Source organism: Montipora capricornis, chromosome 1, assembly GCF_036669925.1.
Source record: "Montipora capricornis isolate CH-2021 chromosome 1, ASM3666992v2, whole genome shotgun sequence".
Taxonomy (NCBI): Eukaryota; Metazoa; Cnidaria; class Anthozoa; order Scleractinia; family Acroporidae; genus Montipora; species Montipora capricornis.
The window spans coordinates 27,941,479-27,962,633 of record NC_090883.1 but is presented as its reverse complement, the minus strand read 5'-3'; the positions used below and the strand labels follow the sequence as shown (position 1 = coordinate 27,962,633).

Below are 21,155 nucleotides of genomic sequence, written 5' to 3'. Positions count from 1 at the left end.
CCAAAATATAACTGAACGTGACCAAGACGACTAAGAAACATTGTTCATGTGAACGCTGAATTTAGACTGTTTCAAAAGAGGAACATTAATGATTTGAACACTGATTTCAGTCTACTAGGTTTCAATCGAAAGAAATTTAAGAACTTTATTCGAATTAATATTTTAAAAAATACAACCACACTTTTGAATTTTCGGAACATGTTTCGATGTTTCAAACATCATCTTCAGCCATAGTGAGTGTAACATTAAAATTTTTACAAGATAATTCGAATTATTCGAATTGTATTTGCTCCCGTGACAGAAGCAAATAGGGGATCGTGTCGAGATATTTTTAGTTGAATTGTGTGACGTTTAGTAAGAAGAGTGATTTGCGTTATGTGATCTTTCTTTTGTGATTTCAATGTGGATAATAGATCCACGGCGTGTCGCTCGTCAGAGATAAGAGAAAATCAACTAAGAAATATTATCCACTAATTCTATAAATAAATCGGGACGAAATCAGTTATCAATAAGAAAGTTTGCGAAGTACAGCCTGGTATTTTTTGGCATTCACAATACAGGATGAATACTACTCGGGTCTCAGAAGTTAAGAAAATAGCCAGGATCTCTGGCACCTACAGATTTTAAACAGTTTCCTTGACCTCAGAAAGACTTAAACATTTAGATGAATTTGAGATAAATTTATCAAAGAATATTATCAACGCATATATTTCAACCCACCAGTTATTACTGTGACTATTTCTTTGTAAAGTGATCATAAGTATGCTTATTCCGTAACATAAATTCCCATTAGCTAGCATTTTTTTAATCGCTTGTTTGTCCCTTTTCTTTTGCTTCTTTGGTCACTTCGGGCTGTCGTGTAACTTGAGCTTGTGACTCTTCCTCGCGAGAAGATAACTCTTGTTGTTTCTTCATCAAGTTTCTTTTGCTCGGCCATTTTTGTCCAGCCTTTAGCACAACCTCTTCTAAGTTTTGCTTACTGTCATAAGGTAGTTAAGCAATTTGGGGCAGCAATAGAACTTCTACCTTTATCTTACCCCGTGATTCTGGTTTTATGTCAGTGACCTCCCGCCATCAGGGGGAAAATCTCTCATGCTGTGGAGAGCTTTTGACTTCTTGAGGATAACCAGCCGGTGGGTATTCACCCGACTGTCTTATTAAAGCTTCAATGTCATGAGGGGTCTCTCCTTCATTGCATGTTCCTCAGGTTAATGTTGGATCCGAATTTAATCAACAATTCTGAAATTTCAGAAAATTCTTTCAGCATGCAAAGATGAGGAGGCATACTGGATATTTGCATCCACCTTGTTTTCAAGCAATAGCTTGACAAGAGGTATATCCTTCACTGTGACTGCTTTATGAAGAAGTGTTACTTTCCTCTGGTCTCGACTCTTCGCATCAACACTGCTTCAAGCAATAGCTTCATGAAAGGTTCCCCCTCCTGGTTTCGAATATCCACACCCGCCTTGTTTTCAATCAATAGCTTAACGAGAAACACGTCCTCTTGGTTGGCTGCTTTGTGAAGAGGAGTTTCTTTCCACTGGTCTTGAATATTTCCATTCCGCCTTGTTTTCAAGCAATAGCTTCACAAGAGGTACGTCTCCCTGTGTGACAGCTTTTTGAAGAGGTGTTTCACCCTTCCGGTCTTGAATATTCGCATATGCCTCGTTTTCAAGCAATAGCTTGACGAGAGGCATGTCTTTCTGGGTGACTGCTTTATGAAGGGGTGTCCTTCCCAACTGGTCTTGAATATTCGCAACCCCCTTGTATTCAAGCAATAGCTTGACGAGAGGTACATCCTTCAGCATGACTGCTTTGTGAAGCGGTGTTTGTCCTACGCAGTCTTCAATATTCGCATCCGCCTTGTTTTCAAGCAATAGTTCAATGAGAGGTACGTCCTTTAGCGCGACTGCTTTATGAAAAGGCGTTTCCCCCCGTTGGTCTTGAATATTCACACCCGCTTTGTTTTTAAGCAAAAGCTTGACGAGAGGTACATCCTGCTGAGTGACTGCATTATGAAGAGGTGTATCACCACACCGGTCTTGAACATTCACACTCGCCTTGTTTTTAAGCAATAGGTTAACGAGAGGTATTTCCCTTAGGGTGATCGCTTTATGAAGTGGGGTTTCTTTCCACTGGTCTTCAATATTCGCATCCGCCTTGTTTTCAAGCAATAGTTCAATGAGAGGTACGTCCTTTAGCGCGACTGCTTTATGAAAAGGCGTTTCCACCCGTTGTTCTTGAATATTCACACCCTCTTTGTTTTTAAGCAATAGCTTGACGAGAGGTTTGTCCTTCAGCGTGACTGCTTTATGAAGAGGTGTTTCTCCCCGTTGGTCTTGAATATTCACACCCGCTTTGTTTTTAAGCAAAAGCTTGACGAGAGGTACGTCCTTCAGCGTCACTGCTTTATGAAGAGGCATTTCTCCCCGCTGGTCTTGGATATTCACCGCCGCCTTGTTTTCAAGTAAAAGCTTGACGAGAGGTATGTTCTTGCGCATGACTGCCTTATGAAGAGGTGTTTCTCTCCGAGGGTCTTGAATATTTGCATCCCCTTTGTTATCTTGTTTGACTGCAACAAGGAGTGGGGATTCTCTTACCTTGCTTCTTGGTTTTGTGTGGATTTCAGCATTAATGATCAACTTTGAAATACTGAAGAAGCCTTGACGGTTAGATGACAACAGCGGCGTATTTCCCTAATTGTCCTGAATATTTGAATCAGCCCCATGCTCTAAAAGCAGTCCAGCAACCATATAATTATTGCTAGAAGCTGCAAAATGCAAAGGTACCTCTTGCCTAGGCATTGTTTGAGCATTTACGTCTGCACCAAGATCTATCATGGTCTCGATTAACACACTAGAGGACATCGGACTCACCCATAGCAATGGCGTGATGTTGCTTGTTGCAGCAACATTTATATCCATACCATCATTCAAAACGAGCTCAATCATCTTTTCTACATCACCTCTCTTGGCGCACAAGTGCAGCTCCTTTAGTCTTTCGTCAATTTTAACCAATCTTTGGTAGAGTTTTTCAATGGCAACATGACCTGGTTTTCTCCAATTCATAGATGACAGAACATCAACTGCTGATTTGCCATGGAAAATGGACGCGTTATTGCTTATTGTTTCGCATTTCATTTCATCCACAAAGTTCTCTAGACAATTACTTGCTTTATAAACACTGTCATAGTCTCCTTGTAAGACAGCTGCCTGTAGTAGATTAAATCCCGAATGGCTGTCCGTACGCAAAAAAGCCCTCTTTGCGAATGTCCGAAGACTCAGCTGCAACAAAACGTGTTAAACATCGATTAATCCGTTACGACAGTATTACGCCATGGATAACGAGGCCAACGCAAGACTTCGAATTCCTTTTTAATTATATCAAAAGCTCAATAAATGATGCACGCATTCTGATTGGTTCTCATCTATGATCTATTAGAGGGCAGACGCAAAGCTGACGTCATCATCAAACCCTTTCATTCGTTATTATATAAAACTCATGTTGCCACGAGTCTGTTCAATAATGGAGCAAAGAAGATGTCAAAATGTAGTAAGAATACCACTGACACACTCGGCTAGCGCCTTGTGTGCCACATTGTTGTTCTCGCCACATTTTGATGTCTTCCGTAATCTATTACTGAACATGTACTGAACAGAAGCACGGAATCTGTTTGTTAATTACATGTTTTGCCAAAAGCACCCCTCCCCCTGCCCCTTCCTCCTTTGGCGCATACATTTTTGGGTGTCCACTTCAGCCCCAAGTTAGTTTAAGACTGAAAATTTCCATCTTTAAGTAACACACGTCCCCTACAGGTGTACTTGCCCTGCTCCACCCCCACCCCCACCCCCCCCCCAAAAAAAAAAAAAATTAAACAACAGCAACAACAATGATCAACACAGCTAATGCCGCACAAAATTCATGTTATCGTTTTATTGCCTAGAGTATTTGTCAAAAACGGAAAAAATATTTGAATAACTTACTGGTTGCTGAAAACTTGGTTTTGCATCATGGTCCAGGAGAAGCTGAATTATCGACTGATGATTCCAGCGTTCAGCTTTCTGCAGAGGAGTGAACTGAAACTAAAGAAGAGGAAGAGTAGTTAGTCTGGCACTTCAATGGTTTTATTTGTTTTTGTCTTTGTTAATTTTTCATGCATTTGCATCTTTCACAACTGCAGCGGCAGGGTTCACTCGATCCTATAGAGTGTTTTCACTCATGTGATCAGTAACCTTGTTTATCCACCGAAACAAAAGAAAACGTTTGCATGATAAATAATAATATAAGATTTATATAGCGCTAAAATTATAAAATATTCTAAGGCGCTTTAAAATGTAACTTTAGAATCAAGGTAAAAATTATACTAGTAGTATTTTAAAAATAAAACAATTCAAATACAAATGGAATAAGATTAAGACAGATTATATGCTAATTTTAAAAAGTAAGTCTTCGACTTTGTTTAAAAACAGTCTGAATTGCACTTCTAATCTCAGGAAGGAGATTGTTCCAAAGAAAAGGTCCCGAGAACGCAAAGGCGCGATCGTCAAATGTCTTGTGAGCAGTTCACGGTCATTGGAATGTAGACGATAAGTCGTGCTCGACTAAACTGTAGAAAGTCCTTAATATAGTCTGGTACTTGACTAGAAATAGCAGTTTAAACTTGACATGATAAATCACGTAAGCCAGACAGATGGTACAAGGTAGAAGAGATATGATCAGATTTGGATGGCCCAAAAATTAACCTAGCAGCGGCATTCAGTACTTCTTGAAGACAAACGGATCAGAACTTGGGGATGCCATAAAGAAGTAATTACAGTAGTCCAAGTGAGAAGTGATGAATGCAAGGACAAGAGTCTTGGTGGTTTCAGGACTTAGAAATTTCCTTATTTGGCGAATTCTATACAACCCATGGAACACTTTACTACAGATCTTGCCAATATGGACGGACATAGATACTGTAGTGTCAAACCAGGAGCCGAGATTGCGAGCAATTTCTACAGGTTTCATAGTGAAGTCACCAACAGTAATGGAATCAATTGAGATTTTTGACAATTGATGCCGGGAGCCACCTATTAAAACCTCAGTCTTAGCGTCAATGATTAACAAACGATTTTGAATCAACTAAGCAAGGACATGAGAAATACAGGCTTCCAGAGCAGCTAGGGCGCAATCCTGAGAGAGAATATCATTTTTCTCCAAAAGAAAGATAGAGTTGGGTGTCATCGGCATAACCATGGGCAGAGGGAAGATGGTTGGCGATAACATAATAAAGCCGCGATACGTAAAAAATAAAAACTGGTCCTATGCAGCTTCCCTGTGGGACACCACAGTTCAAATGAAAATCATATGAACACGTTGCTTTCGACCAGATAGACATGAAGCAAACCATTCATGGGCAGAATCGATAATTCCAAAATTATTTCCAAGGACATCAAGAAGAATTTTGTGGTCGATAGTATCAAACGCTGCACTCAGGGCTAAAAGGACTAGAAGTGTTACTTCCTGATGGTCCATTGACATCAGGATATCACTCTGAACTCTAAGCAAAACGGGGTCAGTAGAATGAAATATCCGGAATCCTGATTGGAACTTTGGAAAAGGAGCATTTTGTTCACAATGAGGAAACAATTGAGAGACAACTGCTTTTTCAACAATCGTAGAGATGAAAGGTAGGTTGCTTACATGACGGAAACTTTTAACTCCAAGCCAGATTTTTTAGTAGAGGTTTCACAATCGCGGTTTTCCATTCGTCTGGGACGTAAGCATTAGAAAGAGACAAGTTGACCATGTGTGTTATGGCGGGTGAGAAAACATCAAGGCAGGCCTTGACGGGACATGTAGGGATTGGATCAAGCGAGCACGAGGCGTTGGATGATGAACTGACAAGTTTACAAATATCCTCCACTGGTAAGGGCAAAAAACCATCCAACTGTGCGACCGGAGGTGGAGTATCTGAGCTTGGAGGGTTGACTGAAATGTTACTAATACAGTAGCCTGTTCCAGGCTCCCAGATAGTCGAGAAAACGAAAAGAACTGCGTGTGAAAAGCGAGAGGGGGCTTGGGTCACACGCAGTTCTTTTCGTTTCCTCGACAATCAGGTCTGGAACAGGCTACTAATACAGTCCTTGATGAGGTCAATTTTCTTTACAAAGAATTCGCCAAAGTTATTTCCTAGTTGAACTGGATCATCATGATCTGGTAGATTACTCCCACTGGTTTCATCACAAAAAAATTGGTAATGTTAAAGAGCTCAATTCCGGGAGGTTTAGATGGGGACACCAACATGGCTGCCGCTCCTTTGTTTATGGACACCAACATGGACACTGTGACGTCACATGAAAACACTCTATACATAAACTAATTATTGATTAGCTAAGATCCCTGGGCAAACTTCTAGCTACACGAAAAAACATCTTTATTTCTCTTGTAATTGTGACTTAAACGAATAACATCACATCACCAAACCTATGAACTTTTGAAAGAGCTAAGGACACACAGTAAAGCACATTTTTTTAGAGTTTACAACAAAACAATTCTATAATTCCGCATGTGTAAGATGTCTGAAAAACAATGCAGCTCTCGATGAATTTCATCTAGCCAACAGCCTCGTCGCATAAGTTGCTCCTTGATCTGCACAACTTTTCATACAAAACAGCCCATTTCCAAGTTGCTGCATGCCTCAGTCTCCGGTGCACAACCGTTATGCAAATCAAACTCATTTCCCTTTGAATAGTTGAGCACCAAGACTCACTTCGAAACCGAGACAAAGAGCAATTCGGAAATGGCCCATTCATGCCAAGCCAGCTTGCCAACCCTTATCCAAAATAATAATTAATAAAAATTATCGAAGGGAACACTGCAGATCCACCGAAGACTTCCTAAATATGCTATCAATACCCAAACAAGTTGCTGAACAAAATTTTACAGCGAAGAAGCGCTGTCATTACATTTAAAGCGGGGCACCATGGGTGAGATTTTTTGGGTAATCTATCGATTGGTTATGACGTCACGTACATCCGCCCGTACAGGCTGTCAGGGTGGAGGTGGGGAGGCAGGACAGCCTCTGGGGACGGGAGAGTTCGGCCATTTTTACCCGGCGGGAAATCGTGTGGCAGCGTTGCATTGGAAACCCGCTTTTTTGTTGCGGGAAATATATTAGTGACGATCAACGGGATAAAGAGCAGGAAAGAGCGCGAAGAAAGAGGCCACCGCATTTGAGAAATTTAAACGAAGAAATACTCGAGAGTAACCGAGGAAGGAGAAGAAGAGAAAATTTCAATGAAAATCAACGTAAAGCTGCGAGAAATAAAGCGAGAGACAAAACATTTGCAACGGTTAGCTTTCAGGTAATGTTTTCCTTCTTAATATATACCTTGCTGCCTCACATGCCGGAAAATGTTTGCAATTCCGGGTTGACAGAGATTCTGACATATTTCAACAATCACATTTATAGGCTTTTGTGTAAAATGGGTGTCCAGTTGTGAGCTGCTTTGTTTGACTGTGAAATTGCAGTCGACTAAAGCGAATTTACTACGCCTTAGGTGACTTTTTAATTAGTAAAGATTCTTGTTATAGTTCTGACCTGAAGAGAGAGGGAGTAAAGATTGTCAGTCAAGCGGAAAATGTGGTGAAAGAGATTACTGTGCATGTAATTTCAGTTTTAGTTGTTGATTAAAATTGTTGGTTATTTTATTCAGCTCAGGAGTTTGATCTGTTTGATCACTGTAAACTGTGCACACTAATGACGATTAAATTTGTACTTAATGCAGAAGAATAACTATTTCCATAAACACTATACACTCTTATACACTCTATAAGAACCTTTTTTATACGAACGTTGAGACTGAGATTAACCAAAATTATAAGAACGTATTAGGGAGGCTCGAAAGGGTTTCAACACTTAGAAGACTCTCTGTTTAGACCAAATAAGGCTACAACACTGTATCACGTAACAACAATGTTATGGTACCATATGAAATACCGATTATTTCCAAGCAAGATGCTCCATGAGCGTACACTGGGTTGCCTGTGGTATGTATTACGCAAAAACAGAAGGGACTGAGTTGGGTGGTATTGAACTGCAGCGTTCCAGTCAATTTTTTCGAGTCGGGGGTCATTAAGACCATTTAAGGGTCACCCAGAAGTTGTGCCAGCAGAGGCCCTTTGCCTCACACGTTGATACGACGAGACATCTTTTTCTGAGGTTTATTCCATATTGTCAAATGAGCTGCGTTTTGTCTTCCAGGTTATTCAAGTTCAATATGTAGCTCTAATAGTACACGATATTGTTTTGATATAGTATATCATTGTCGTGTCATGGTAAAAGTCTTAGGTAAATAGCCCCCCTGAGAGGACATGTGGTTACTAGCAAAGTACTAAACCCAGAAAGATATAAGAAAATAAAAGGCAATCGAGAAAAATTGGCTTCTAGGCTGACATGTTGATCATTTCCAAGTTCCCTCACAACTTCTTTTCACCACAAATTTAAGAGTGCACTCTAAGCATGTGACAGCTTTGCAATACACAAGTTCACACAAGTTCACTCAAGTTAATCCCTATCCGGCACGGTTAGTATCTGAATGGGTGACCTAAAAAATGTACCACTTCGTAACGTAGGACGAAAAATGTATTTTAATGCCCAAAAATGGGAACTAAGCAAGGTACAGATTTTGTTACCTTGGGTGGAAATCTCACAAAAATCTTTTCCAGCGATAAATTTATTGAAACAAACAACATATTTGCCATTAGAGGCAAAAAACCCTTCCTATTTCAATTGCGTGCGTGCAAACAAGACACAATTGGTGTCACAAAGCATATGCAATTAAATAAATTTCTGACAGTTCACATTAAATCCTTTTAGAGAGAACCTTAACCGTAAATAATAAAGTACAAAAGAGACAACAAGCTTTCATTCAAATAATTTTTCACTGTCACATTTCCAATTATTTTTTTTATCTTTGCAGAGTTGAGTACAAAATAAATGTAACTTGCCAAACAACTTAGATGCGACTTCAGTAAACACTGTGATGCATTCAAGGCGTTCGATTCCTTCAATGTTTGTTAAATCCACAAAATTACACTTCGTAACGTAGGACGAAAAATGTATTTTAATGCCCAAAAATGCGAACTAAGCAAGGTACAGATTTTGTTACCTTGGATGGAAATCTCACAAAAATCTTTTCCAGCGATAAATTTATTGAAACAAACAACATATTTGCCATTAGAGGCAAAAAACCCTTCCTATTTCAATTGCGTGCGTGCAAACAAGACACAATTGGTGTCACAAAGCATATGCAATTAAATAAATTTCTGACAGTTCACATTAAATCCTTTGAGAGAACCTTAACCGTAAATAATAAAGTACAAAAGAGACAAAAAGCTTTCATTCAAATAATTTTTCACTGTCACATTTCCAATTATTTTTTTTATCTTTGCAGAGTTGAGTACAAAATAAATGTAACTTGCCAAACAACTTAGATGCGACTTCAGTAAACACTGTGATGCAATCAAGGCGTTCGATTCCTTCAATGTTTGTTCAATCCATAAAAGTTTGCCATTTGATTTCAGCGTTGTATACAATACCAAGTTTGAAAAATATTAGAAACAAAGCTCACTTCATATAAAACGGCGAAAAATGAAATTGTTGTCGAAGACCATTACTCGTCGCTTTGAAGATTCCAGATATTTATTTTTCACCACCTGTCTTGTTTATCCAATTGACGTTCCATTCTTGAGCTCCATGAGGGTATATTTTGTTTAAAGATCCACTAAAACGCCATTCGCGTTACAATGACTTTCGACCATTGAAGGTTAACAAGAATTGCTAAAATTTCCAATTGTTACCGGAAGACTGTGCAGGGTTGAGTACAATAGCCAGACAACAGAGATCACAGATCCACTTAAGGTGTTCGATTCCTTCTCTGTCTTTGTTGAACCCATACTGAGTTACCAGACAATTTTTCATTTGTTTTCAGTGTTGTACATAACAGGACACTTGGCAAAATATTAGAAATACATTTCACTTTGATTTCGGCTCGACTGGCGAAAGGTTGTTGTCGAAGTGCATTACTCATCGCTATTAAGATTCCAGATATTCATTTTCCACCGTCTGTCTTGTTTATCTAATTGACGTTCCATTCTTGAGCTCCATAACAGTATATTTTGTTTAAAGATGCGCTAAAACGTTACAATGACTTTCGACGCCATTGCAGGTTACTAATTAAATGTTCTCATGTGTGCACCAGAGAAATCTACGCATTACCCCAGCCCCCTTAAACCTAACAAATATGCACAGAAGACTCTATGCACAACGACACCACTTAGCAGGGGAGTGACAGGCAAGACTTTTCACGAAAAAAAAAAACAACAACAAACGCATTTTCTAACTGGATTGCCTATGGCAACCCAGTAACAAGATGTGATCATTATTGTGATAATATATAATAAGTTACCTTCGCAACAGGAAAGCCCCGCAAAAACACCCTATATTTTGGATTTAGTTACTCATATCTCAAAAACGAACTCTGTGAACCGCCTCTTTTATTGCTGAAAAGTGATTAGATGGCCACGATGAACTTACGGCAAAGTTTAAAAAAATTCTGTCTAGAGGATTCAGAGCTACTTAAATTAAGGTGGCTCTGAATCCACGAGACAGAATTTTTTAAAACTTTGCCGAAAGTTTCATTATGCCCTTCTGATTACTTTTTAGAAATAAAAAATGGGCGTCACCCAGAGATATAAGCAACTAAAGACAAAGTAAAGAGTGTTTTTACAGGGCTTGCCGGTTGCCACGGTGACATATTACGTCACAATAATGACTGTATCTTGTTCAGCAATAATTCGTGTTTCATTTCATACTACAATATTGCCAATACATGATACAATGTTGTGGTGCCGATCCTTCTAATAAGAGCATCACTTGGAAGTGTTGAAACTGGTTCGAGCCTCCTTAAGAACATTCCTTAGGCTAAGAATGAGTTGATTGAGAATGTTTTTATTTTGGTGTTTGTATATGTTAAATGACAGCATGAAATAAAGGCAAAGAAATGAAAATCAACCCAAATACTTAAGAGCATATTTAGTATAAAATGACGATGGCTTTCTTATTGCATGACACATATCTCAGTTAATGAGGAGTTCTTATTTACAATCGTTAAAAAAATATTAAACTCCAACACCATCAAAGCAAGGACTTTGATAGGTTCCCTCGTGAAGTCCGCAAGATTTCAGTTATTAAAACACTATACTATGTAAAATTAAGAACATCTTTAAGAACGTTTTCAGCCTCACAACGCCAAATCATATAAGAACGTTCAGCCTCAGCTCCGAAAAAATAGGCGTTTTTTATAAAAACAAGAGTGTATAATTTGCTTTGTGAGGTTATAGAGGCAGGAGCTCCGCTTTTAGGCATGGCTAAATCTATATATTAGAACTTTATCTTCCCCTCAAACAAGCAAGAAACACATGAAACTTCATCTAACATCGGTGGTAGTTTTTTTTTTTGAAATAAAACAGAAGTAAATGTGAGAATTAGACTATGAGGAACATCAGCTGGGTGTTATTTCTTCTCTTTCCTCTTACCCTGTCTACAGCATTGACATCTGCATTATAATCTAGCAAGAGCTTGACAACAGATTCATATCCATACCAACAAGCAAGATGCAGCGGTGTCAGTGAAAACTGGGGAAAGAAAAAAGGAAAACCAAGATATAAATTCTGGTGTCCAGCACTGGCTGAAAAGGATGTTCAGCAACATTGCTTAGTGAAACCAATTTGGGCTTCATCTTTGCTTCACCAAATTCACATGTGTCAGGAGCGCACAAGCACACAGGTATGAAAATTAAAGAAAGGTCAGGGTCATGGATTGTAACTTTTAAAACTGCTAAGTGATACCCTTTCTGAAAGTCTTTTAATGTACGTATTTTCTAACCCACGCACAAAGGGCTAAGCAAACTTGGGCTAAATGGTATATTTTGTTCAATGGTTATGCAGAAATTTAACTGGAAATACGATACTACAGTAAATAAATACAATAATCTCTTGAAGAACCTGATCTCTTTCATCAACATTTGCACCATTCTTCAGGTGCGTGTTGACCTCCTCATATTGTCCATTGATTGACGCCCTATGAAGAGCGCTTCGAGATACCTAATGAAAAAAATTTACAAACTTAACATATGGTAGTTGTCATCTCTCCTCTATGTCGACATAGTGGACACCTGTGGACCCTTAATTTGAAGTCAGTAAAAGAGACAGCTCACAAATGTGGGGAACAAAAAACCACCGAAGCAAACAAAGTTTCAAAGTCGTTCGGAATAAGTGTTACGAAACTGACCTGCAGTATTGCAGTGAGTACGTGAAATTTTCATGAAGACTATTTGATAAAAGTTCACCTGTACCAGTTTAGAATTCAAACCCTCAAACAGTGCAAGAGTGTAAAATAAAGAAGCACTTGATGAAGGTTACACGAAACAAAAGAGCTGAGAAAAGACGAATATGAAGTACATGGAATCACGCATGTGTCCATAGTCGTCCTTGTAACAGACTAAAACAACAAAAGTTCCTTTTAAGCTGTTGTGGGAGTCTGCAATGAAGGGACTGATTTTCACACACTAACATTCTCTTAAGGTTCAGTTTACCTGAGAATTTGAACACTGTCAAAAGTAAGGTGATTATATTCTTGGCAAAACGTTACTTTGTTTACAGACTAATGTTGCTAAAAACAGTATTTTTTTTCATCGTAAACTTACTTTGGCCTTTTCCTTTCTCATAGCACAGTTTGTGTCCTGGTCCTTGGCCTGATGACAAACGAAAATATAAATATCCTGACAGAAGGAATGCCATCCATGACTTCAAACTGCCTCAATTTATTGTCTTTAGATATCGGTAAATAAAAGAGAATCTCGTCTGCCAATTTTCAAAATCTAGCGGAAATCTCCCTATTTTCTGACACCTGTTGGTTCGATAACAGAGCTATCATTAAAGAGTTATAGTAATGTTTGCAATACATACTGGTTAAGTCTAGGGCGGATAAGGGATTAATATTGGTTGATTCTAGTGAGTCGACTGAGGGAGTTGCATAGGTTTCAGCTTTCTGTTTTAAATCGGGTTGAATAGCAGCAATTAGTTGAAGCCAGAGCTGTTTAAAAAGTCCTAAAACATACTATTTTGCTCTGCAATCTCCATGAAACGACTTGTCAAAAGCATGTAGGGAATGTAGCCTTAAAATTGTTGTTTCAGAGAAAAACCTTTAAGGGGCAGGGGGTAGAACTACAGCCCCTGCTGCTTCTCCTGATCCACTACTTTCAGTATTCTACTTTGCCGATAAAGGATCACTTGTACAATTCATTAAGGTCCTCCTCAGCTTTGTCGTTATCATTGTTTTACTAAGAAAACTACTTATGTCAAGACATTTAGAGTTATCACCAAAGAGAAGAGAAAGTTGGTATGTCATAAATAAATAAATAAAAAATGAAACAAATAACTAGGGGACACCAGAGCCCAGTTGTTCCAAGCCTGGATGACTGGAAACTTTTCTTTCAATTTATTTAAAGATCGAAAATGTCTCCAAAAGTTTCTTAGCGCTCCATTTGGAATAAGACGTTTTGCTTTACTTCAGAAAAAATTAGATTGCTAAAGGTTTCCTTGAAGGGCAAAATTCAAACGACGGTTGGTAAAAAGGTAAAAGATAAGGAATGCTTACGAGCCAAGTGGCCCATAATGCCGGAGCTTATCCCTGTTTCTGTAGCATGAAGCGACTAGGAGTATTTCTACTCTCCCCCTCTCCCCTCCCCTCGGATGGGATGCTAGTCCAACGCAGGGCTACCCCTAGCATTATTTAAAATTCGCCGGTACCCATTTATACACCTGGGTGGAGAGAGGCACTGTGAGAGTAAAGTGTCTCAGTTGCCCAAGAACACAACACAATGTCCCTGGCCAGGGCCCGAACCCAGACCACTCGATCTGGAATCGAGCGCACAAACCATGAGGCCACCACGTCTCCCACAACGATGGTTGGTATTCAATCCCAAATAAGTGTTCACCAACTTTGAACAACTGGGCCCAGATGTAACTGAAAAAACGTACGAAAATTTAGATGCCTCACCGTTCAAAAAGTTGAACGCCAAATCGGGGACGACTTTTTAGCTGGTACGGTCAAAAAATTAACTAGCGCATGTGAACACCTTCACTGTCTAAATTTTTGCACGGAAAAGGCGTAGTTGCATGGATACGTGGTTACTCAGCTGAAAGAAGCCATTTTGGATTTCGTAAAGTGGCGCTCTGCGCATGAACAGATGGTAAACCACTGACAAAGGTTAAACTTTAATCCGTTTCATCAGTATTGTGTGACTGTAGCCTTGGGCGTGCTTGGAAAATTTGCAGTGTTCTTAACTGGAGGTACCAGTACAAGAGACTTGAATATGGGAGCTTATCTGGAGAGCTTTAGTGAACTGATGAGATACTTGGGACAATTGAAACACGGTTGATTTACTTGGGAAAAACCCTTCTGAAGTTACAAATCTTAAAGAATTGAGACTAGGGAGGAAATGCCAGAAATCAGAATTGATTTTATATTCATTTACATGTAATAGCATTACAAGACCATTGGAACCTAAATGAATGGCAATGAAGAGCTGTTCCACAAATCGTCCTTTCGGAACTTATAGAAACGTATCTTTATGAGGGATAGTAATACTTGCATATCAAGGCAAACCTCGAAATTATGCAAACCGCAAGACTCTACCAGTTTGCTACACCACTTATACAAGTATGATACTAACACAGTATTAATAAAACCAGTTGACAAAGCTTCATGCATGCCAAGATAAAACGAACATTTCATTTTTTCGTTCTGTTTGGGTTCTTTTTTTTCATTCTAAATCGTCTGTATTTACGTGCATTTTTGTTCGGATGCACAGCCATGCTATTTTAGAAATGCATTTAATTTTTTACTACTTCCTGTTATCAAATAATGCAAGGAACTTACAGTCGTGTAATTTGCAAGCGTGTTCATCTCACTTGTGCTCGCTTCCAGATCAAGTAAATCTGGTATAGAGGATACAAAAGCACTGTCTGCTTCTACTGAAAACGAAGACACGTCACCAGTTGGATGAGAGAGAGTTGGTGGTTAATTTTTCAGTGCTAAATTTATTCTGTCATAACCATTCACGATGTTGCTTGTGCAACTTTTCTGTAAGGCCCTCACTGACTCAAAAAAGGGCACAACTGGAGTACAATTTTAGGGAGATATCAACTTTAGCTTCAGGGACAAAAAGCAATGTACTGGGAAAACTAGTGTGGCAAGAGAAAATTAAAACAATTATCATCTATTCTTTCTCTTTACCAGCTCTAATGATCCACTGCCTTATCTAATAACATACGTATTTGTACAAACAAAAAGGCTACATGTACATTGCAGACTCTTACAGTAAAGGGCTAAGATCCAGCTCTTACCTGTACATGGTACTTCCTAGGCATAAACGAAAAAAGTCTATTGTTTGTTTAGTCACAATCAAATATTTAGATGAACAAGCACCTGGCATTTTGGTGAGAAATTTCCCGCAGGCCAAGTAGTTTTTCTCGTGTATGGTTGTTTTCAGGTTTATTGTCTCTAGGCCAAGTTCCTTCTTCATTTCATCTGTCACAAGGTATCGTTCTGCCACTTTATTGAGGTGACCAGAGAGAAAATCACTCCACATATGCTCAAGACTTCTTAACGTGGGGCAGTGCACAATGATTTCGAGAGATCCCATGTTGACAGCCACTAAGGATACCTTGTAGGCATTTTTTATAAATTCAGTTAAGGCTCTGATTCCTTGGAGATCATCTGTGGAATGGTTATGGAATTTCACAAAGTTTTGGACTTGAAGTGCTAAGATTTCGTAGACAACATCCTGTTGTTCTTTCTGTAGACCTGGTGCACTGATAAGGAGCTTGATAAGAGTGTCTAGAAAAAAAAAATTCTAAATTTATGTTATTTCTTAAGTGTTCCCAGCAGGACAAAATTAATGTCCTCCTCAATCACCACACTGATTGAACACTAATAAGCATGATAATTTTAATTACCCGATCAATGAATCTTTGAGTATGCATCATGGAAATATTGCCTATGCAGATGCAACCCTGCTTCTCACTAAATCCAAAGAGTATAAAGCAAAAATAAGATGCTCACAGGAAATGGTACCACAAAGTGTACATGTACATCTCGCTTTTCTTATCAATTGCTTTCCTTATTCCTACATATACGTGTATTTTGGAAAAGGGAACACCAAGACCCCTTAATTCTATGACAGGAAGTTGAATTTCTATTTAATCACAAAAATTCTATGACAGCAACAATTATAACAAAAGAACAATAGTGTGAACTCTTTGGAAGCACTTGTTTACTTGCCTAACACGATGCAAAAACCATGCAAAATGTGGGGGTGACGTAAATAGGCGAATCTTTGTTTGACGTCATTGCTTACATTTTGTCGCATTAACGTACGAGTTTGCTGACAGAAGGCCTCATACTATTCACAACTTGACATCATAAGGTAAAAGAACGTGTTTAAAATTAGTTAAATTTCCAATTATAAGCCTATTGGCCTCAATAACGAGCAAGTTATTAGCCATCAAAAACGGACAAATTCTTGGGTGGAGGTGCGCCTTTTGTAGTAACGACTCCGCTTTTAACAACAAATGTGAGAAAATATGCCACTTTTTCAAAACACGGGGCTACCCAGACTCCGCTGTCACCACAGGCAAACATCGTGCCCAAGAAATCGATCGAGATACCGCACTACAATCATCACAGAACGAAACCAAAACCATTCACCCTCACCTCACCTACCATCCACAGACCTCGCAGTCAAAAATGCAATTCTCAAAAACTTCAAAAATTCTCCGCAATAATCCCGAAAAACTAAACACATCTTTTCTCTACCACCACTTATTTCATTCAACGCGACAAAAACATAGGCAACTTTCTAGTTAGGAGTGCTTTCAAGTCAGACAACCAACCAGGAACTTTCAAAATGTACACGCACAAGATGCAAAACTTGTCCCTTTATTTCTAACATGCTTACGATCTCAGGACTTAATCGATCTGCTAAAATCACTGACCACTTTACATGCATCTCCGCAAACGTCATCTACTGCATAACCTGCACACCATGCAAAAAGGTCTGCATACGCGAAAAGGGAGAAGATTGGCGGACCGTTTTCGCGAACACCTACCACATGTAGAAAAAACGACACAGATGCCTCAAACCAGTTGCACGCCACAACATGACTATTTGCGGTCTATCCTTACACCACGGAAACACAGAAAGCCGTAAAAATCTTGAACAAAATTTACATTTCAACTGGGCATACTCTATCCACACGGAATAAATGAACGCCTCTCATTCCATTAATCTATTCACAAATTTCACGTCATCCTATTTCTACCAATAGCAAAGCTCCTCCGCACACATATAAACCTACAACACCACAATTCCTCTATTCGCTCCGACGAAGGGCTAACGCTCGAAACGTCAGCTTTCTAAATCTTTCACAGGTGGTTATTCGACCTTTATCAACTCGTTTGGTAAAATCAATTTTCTGTTTCAATCCCCCACCAATGCAGTACCACACTTTTCTTTAGAAACTAAAGTTTTGTTTAAAAGCACACAAAGAGCCATATATGTTTTTTTGTAAAATTTCAAATTTTTTAAAGCATCCTTATTCAGCGATTATCCAGTAAATTAACCTCAAAGTCTCAGAGGGCTCACCATGCAATGCACTTTCAATATTCAAAACTCATTTTGTGGCTGATAGATTTGTTTTAGAAAAAAATGGGCTTATGATCATGAGGCATGATTTCCCTATGGGAGCTCAGAAAAATGTATGGGGGGACCAATGATCAGGTGCAGTGTTCCAGATAAGAGACGGGTTCTCGCGTCACAAACTTAAGCATTTCTTTCTTTAAAATTAAATAGTCTGGAAAAAAACATTACTACAAATTCATTCAACATGTTCACCATGTTCACATCAAATGTTCTTGTACAATCTTTTTGTAATGTTGTGTCCCCGTTTTGAAGTCTTTTACTTTTTTAAGCTGTGGTACATGTAATTCAGTTCAAAGATACAGTATGTTATCTTGGTGACCCCTAAAATGGTCTACATGACCTACCACTTGAACAAACTAACTGGAATTTTCACTGAGGTGTTTTATTTTGGTACGAAGAGTGTGTAAAAGCGACACCTAATGCATTTCATTGAAAAGACTGCCAGTAGTGCTGAGGCTGGACTTTACCCTGACTGGTCATAAAACAAAAGAGACTTTAAATTTGGTTGGTAAGAGGATCCCCAGTGCAAATCGTCGGGAAATTTCCAAAACAAAGCAGATCCTGGAGAGCCACAAAGAGCCAGGTTTCATGCTATAACTTTGCATCTTCACGATATACATTGTCAGTGTTAATTACTTATTTAATAATAATAATAATAACTTTATTCATATAGCGATATATACAGAAAGCTCTATATCGCTTAACAATCACAAATTATAAACTATACAAAATAACAAACTTAACATGCATAAAAAGGAAATACACAAAAAATTAATAATAAGTAGCTCTGAAAAGATGCGTCTTTAGTCTGTTCTTAAATACAGAAACCGACGGACTAAGCTGTATATCAATGGGTAAGGCATTCCATAGCCTAGGAGCCGCAACCGAAAAGGCCCTGTCTCCATAAGTTTTCAGATGAGTATGAGGTATTCGTAGAAGATATTTGTCGGTTGCCCTTAGATTCCTTGATGGTTCATACCGCACAAGTAAGTTACTGATATACACAGGGGCTAAGTTATTTAATGCTTTATAAGTGAGTTGCAAAACCTTAAATATAACCCTCTGTTCGACAGGCAACCAATGTAATTTCTGGAGAATAGGACTGGTACGCGCAGCCTTAGGCAATTGAGCTACAAGGCGCGCAGCACAATTCTGAATGCGTTGCAATTTTTGAAATAAGTACTTCGGGGAGCCTACGAGTAGCGAATTACAATTGTCCAACCGTCAAATACTCGCGAATCTTAGCAATATTTCTCAGATGGAACAAGGCAGCCTTGCAAACAGAGTTTACATGTTTCTCTAGAAATAACGTCTGATCGAAAACTACTCCTATGTTCCTGGCCGAGACTGAAGGACACACACAATTCCCCACTACTATACTGTCTAAAGATGGACGGGGCTGGTACCTAGAGCTTATGACAAGCAATTCAGTTTTGTCTCTATTTAGCTTACGTTTATTGCGGGTCATCCAGTTGTCGATCTCTCTAACACAAGATTCAACCGGGAAACGGAACTAACCTGATCATCGGCACTCAGGGAATTGAAAGAGAGATACAACTGGGTATCATCAGCATAAAAATGAAAACCTATGTTGCATCGCCTCACAATATCCCCGAGTGGCAAGACATAAAGTCTTCAGGGTTGTACATAAGAGCCGGCAGCCGGCGAAGTTCGCCGGCTTCTCTGTCAGGTTTCGTCGGCTACTTTCATTGTTTGAAGAGTCAAGACATGTAGAGGAGATGATGTTTATGAGGTCTAAACTACTTGGGCTCAATACAAATAAAAATTTGCAGTGTCTATCTTTTCTGAAAAAACATAAAAGTCTTCTGAATCAAGGGCAGTTTAAAAACGTTATGCTTGAGACTTTCTTTTTGAAAAAATCTTGCTGCGGTGGCGGGAAAGTAGGAACAATATGATTTGTTGTCCGGCATATTGGATTTCGATATCTTTAAACCGCCACCGATTGTAGCTGACCGGAAGGAAAAATCGCTCAAGGACGTTTCAGTCCGCGCAAAACTTCCTTTAATGACGCCGCAATCATAAAAAAACTTGTAAACAAAGAAACACTTCTCAATCCAGAGGGAAATTTACATATGATATTCTGCTAGCAACACGCTCAGCCTGCGTTCACGCATCTCTTACCACAACTCAACTGAAGAACAAAACTAGCCCCTGATCATTCACTAACCGCTCCTTCGTTTTCACTTCGAACCTTTCAGTTGATCATTTATAGCGAACGTAGAAGCTGAGGACTCGTAGACTTTATTTAAACACTTAAACATAACGCTCCTCGGAGTTAAATCCTACTTGCCCGCGTAAGTGCTCGTCCTCTCGAGGGCATCTCTACGCTTCAACATGACAACGGATCTTTATCCAACGTCACTCTTGATCAACTCTCACTGCTTTACGGAACTGCACTCTTAAACCGCTCGAGTGATTTTCAATTTTCGAAATTACTACAACCAAGTTCCGCAAGCATATTTTCCCGCTAATTACACAATGGAACGAATGTGTGTCATCTTCACACCTAAACAGGATCGAAACATCCTTTACGCCATTGGCCAATTAGTATCCTCCAATCAGCTTCTTAATTTAACAACCAATCAGAAGCCTTTGCTGGTCTAGTCCTTCAAAGTATGTACCATGTTTACAAGTTGTCAAGTGGCAATATTTGCCAGGCTCGTTAGCTCCAGCAAAACCACCAAAAAGATACAAAAAATATCACTCAACTTTTGTTTATAGGGTTGTATTATTGAAATGTCGCTTAGCCTTTCTTTGAGTAACATGGTTTCATAGTATAACTGCAGCTTGATTCATCCCTCTAATGTTTGAATTTCATGGCCCAAAATGCCAGGAAATGCATTTTCCGGCATTCAGTTTTCAAAAATTTTCCGGGTGAGCATGCCCCCGGACCCCCCTAGAAGCGATGGGCCTCCGGACCCACAACCGTCTACTTTGCAAAAAACTCCGGCTACTTAAAACCTTAAAGAAAACCCTGAAAGTAAGTACAGTATCGGTCCTAGCACAGATCCCTGAGGCACACCGCACGATAAGGAACGCGTAGCAGACCTAACACCCCGAATACAAACAAAGTGAGATCTGTCGCTCAGGTATGATCTGAACCAAGCCAAAGCTGAACCACGTAAACCAAAACGATGAGCTAATCGGTTCAAAAGTATTGAGTGATCGACCGTATCAAAAGCAGCGGATAGATCCAGTAATAAGAAAATAACAGCCCTGTTCCTATCAATATCAATAGCTATATCATTTAAAACTTTAACCAAAGCAGTTTCGGTGCTATGAAATTCTTTGTAGGCTGACTGCATGATCTCATCTAAACAATTG

At 39.2% G+C, this 21,155-nt stretch overlaps 1 protein-coding gene and 1 pseudogene across 1 annotated transcript in view; both read right to left on the bottom strand.

The window, feature by feature from the left end:
- The window catches only part of LOC138013886 (serine/threonine-protein phosphatase 6 regulatory ankyrin repeat subunit A-like), a 133,643-nt gene that overhangs the window by 62,203 nt on the left and 50,285 nt on the right, over positions 1 to 21,155 (bottom strand). The gene's annotated exons all lie outside the window — the stretch shown is intronic.
- LOC138049371 (ankyrin-1-like) lies at positions 1,485 to 16,913 on the bottom strand (annotated as a pseudogene).